The sequence below is a fragment of the Aplysia californica genome, unplaced genomic scaffold (assembly GCF_000002075.1).
Source record: "Aplysia californica isolate F4 #8 unplaced genomic scaffold, AplCal3.0 scaffold00582, whole genome shotgun sequence".
NCBI lineage: Eukaryota > Metazoa > Mollusca > Gastropoda > Aplysiida > Aplysiidae > Aplysia > Aplysia californica.
Genome location: NW_004797852.1, coordinates 296,182 through 299,958, shown reverse-complemented (window position 1 = coordinate 299,958; position 3,777 = coordinate 296,182).

Genomic DNA, 3,777 nt, shown 5'->3' with positions numbered 1-3,777 from the left:
GGGGCGGTGTCGTGGAAAGGGGGCTGCGGAGGGGGAGGGGAGGGGGGGAGGCGTTGCGCAACGGTAATTGTGTGAAGTCCTTGCTCTTAAGTGGTTACATAATCCATGAATCTACTAATTTTCCTCTTAGAATCAGGCGGGTCGATAAATTGACCGCGGTGTTGCTAGGAGCTCGTCATAAAGTAATGTGCGCCCTTGTTCGATTTTTGCAGATAATGCGTAATTATGGCGTCCTTTCTTGTACGTTTTTCTGAATTGATGCTTATTCGATTTTTATCGGAATATTGTTGACAAAACCATTGTGAAAAGCAAATCCATCTGCCCCGCTCAACTATAGTTAGATTTTGACCCCTTTTCGAGCATGAATGATATGAAATGTAAACAACTCTGATAGGCGAAACGGAGTAAAAACGGCAACTTCTAGCTCACTTCAAGCTTGTTTACATAAAGCTAGCTGCTATCGTCTGTTGATTTTTCAGTTTTACCCTTGGATTGACTTAAAAAATCCGTTTTTATTGTGTTTTAGAGCTTTTAAAAGATCAATGAACCTTCCCCTAGATCTCTCAGAGAGGACTCCTTACCAAGAGGCCACCGAGGCGGTCTATGTGCATGTGTGTAAATGTGTGTTGGTGTATTTGTATGTGTGTGTATATATGTGTGTGTGTGTGTGTGTGTGTGTGTGTGTGTGTGTGTGTGTGTGTGTGTGTGTGTTCTCTCGTGCGTGTTTTGTGCTATTGCAAACATATAATCAGGTTGCGTAAACACAGCACGTAAGCCGACTCGCGACCTTCCGAGCGCGTGGTTTCGGTGAAATGGGGATAATTCAGATCTCTATTTCTTTGCTCTTTTGCTATAAGACACGAAATGCTGAACACTTTGAAAAAGTTCATAATATTTTTTTCGTTATAATTGTGTAAGTTGTTTGTATATCCGGGTATTTGGAGCTGAAGAATCGCCGTGGAAAGGGAAGCCCCTCGCGGTCGGAATGCGAGGCCCCCCGGTTCAAAATTGACACCCATGCATTCGAATGCTTTGCAGAAAGGCAGAAAGATTGATGATTAAATACATGTACCGTCTTTTCATTGGCGGGGAATAATACAGCTTTGAGCGTGGTTTCCCATGGTTATTATTGTTGGCTTTTGGCGTTTAGATAGAAAACCTTGAAAAAAAGGGTCTACATTTTCAAAGATCATTTTTAACACGAAATGTGTAAAATACTGGCGAAAAAAGGTACCTATAGAAAGAACGATTCTTTTTGTATTAGAATAATATCATCCGCTAGAGATTATTTTGGATGAATCCTTCTGCGAAACTACCGGCCGGGAGCACTCAGTATAATTATAGTATTGAGCTGGCTCGCTTGCCGCGAAGGCTGGTGCGACACCGGCCGAGACAACGCTCGGTGTTGTTTTTAATTGAAATTACGACAGATCATCGTGTTTGAGGCAATAAAATACTGATTTGTAATGATCTCACAGTTTTGAAAAATATTGGGCTTCATTTCTATGTTATAGTGATTGTACTCTTTTAATGTAGAGATGTTTGGTGTACTTGATTCTCTTTTACTATCTGTCAAACATGGGGTTGCAGCCAGTTATCGAGTTCAGCAATATTTTTTTGTTATATGTTAAATTGAAACAGCTGCCATTCTCTTAAACATTGACTGGGAGGTAAAGGCATGATACCAAAATTCTCAGGAGACATAGGCCTTTCATATGAAACAGATGAATGTGACATACAGCTACTTTGAAAATTTAGTGTCTGGTACCTAGTATAATGCTAATATTTTTTGTTACATTTGACGTGAAGCCCATTCTCGTTAAAATTTTGTTCGGCCCATAAGTTTTTTCTCTGTGAATGAATAGTTTTCTACTTTTGTATGTTACCTTGTAGAGGCACAACCAAGATAACTGCTAAATTTCAAGTCTATATCTCAATTCTAAGACCCCCATTGCTATGGAAACATGTTGCTCAACTTCGGAAGCCATTTTCTCCTTTTCGTGTTTCCTCACCTCGAACAATTAAAAGTTCTGTATTTTCGTCAAATGTTGTCATATTTACTTCATTCTTGTTTTAAATTGTAGGGAAAAGGTGATGGTTTTTTAAAATAATGCTAACTCAGTTTTGAAATTTCCTTCATATGACTGATAATGGCCCGCGACGAACGTGAACTTTATTCCTATATATGGGGATGACATTATTTAAGTACCTCGGTCTTTCTGCTGGGTGTGGACTATTCCTCCGAGTCTGGCCTGACCTTGGAAGACAGGGTCGAACCCACCTGCCTCTCTAATGATCAAAACTGGGACGATGGGAGCGTAAAACATACGCAATCAATCGATTTGCTAGAAAAAGTGAGCTCTTTTTCTGGATCAGTTGCATATCATTATTAATTTTAATTGTCGAGGTGCTGATGGGTGCAGCTACGATGCCCAAATTATGAAGCTGATCCTGCAGCTCCCCAATCTCGGAAGAAGCTAGCAAGACTTATCATTACCAATCACGACATCAAACAGATACAAAAACTTGAACTATTATATTATCCTAGATCTTGCACTGTCAAGGCCGCCGTTCTTTACTCACACTCTTTCATTTTAAAAAACACCCAAACAAAACAAAACAAAAAACAACCCCAAAACAGCCTTTGTTTCGCTGGTGAGCACAATGGCTGCGCAAATGAAAATCAAAACATCAGTCGAACTCTAGTCGAGCGCGAGGGCAACTTTTCACTCCTTGCCCTTCATTTGGTTTTTAATAAAGTCAAACCACGCACGCCATGGTGGGTCAGAGTAAAATGAGAGTGTAGTCTTGGGCATTATAGTATGAACAGACATAGAAAATCGCATCATCATCATCATCATCATCATTGCCTTTTTCACCCTGCACCAGGGTATAGGCCACGGACAAACACTTTCCACCTATCTCTATACTGGGCTAGCCTCCTGATGTTATTCCATGCCTTCCCCCTTTTCGGTACATCAATTTATGTGATTCTTATCCACGTTCCACGCGGTCTTCCCCTTGATCTTTCACCCTCTGAATTCCAATCCAACATTTTCTTTGTTATGTAGCTGCCTGACTTTCTGAGAGTATGTCCAATCAATAGCCACCGCCTTTTTCCTATTTCGTCTCTGACTGGGATCTGTTTTGCTTTCCTTAAAATTTCCTCGTTGGTGACACTGTCTGTCCATCTGATCCTCACTAACTTCCTTAGACATGAATCTTCCTCATGCAAGTCTGTGATTCGTTCCAGAAAATAGCAAGCCGAAAAAATAAAATCGGACTAAGATAGATCTAACACCAACACGTCCTTATTATCATTATGATATTTTGAATTCTGCAAAATCAGACAAGCGTAAACCGTACTTAACCAGACCAGTTACGTAGTCTAGAACCATGAGTGTGTTAGCTATAAATTGATTAACGTGTAGATTTGCTACATTCTAAATTAGCCAGTGGAGGACAAAGGGACAACGGAAAGGGGGGGGGGGGGGGTTAGTGCTGTTTGCACCTCGTAATGGCGTTGTTTGAACGTACAGATTGGATAGCAGGAGAAAGAGACATTTTTAGTAAGAGTTTTACGTCACTTGCAACACAATAAGGTCATACATGTATTAAGTTCTAAAGATTAGAGGTGTTTGTTACAAGAGAGTAACAAACGGTAAAAAAAAGGAGGAGAGGTAAAGATGATAGATGTTTGATAGGAAAGAAGAAGATAATCACGTGCAGAGTGAGAGAGAGAGAGAGAGAGAGAGAGAGAGAGAGAGAGAGAGAGAG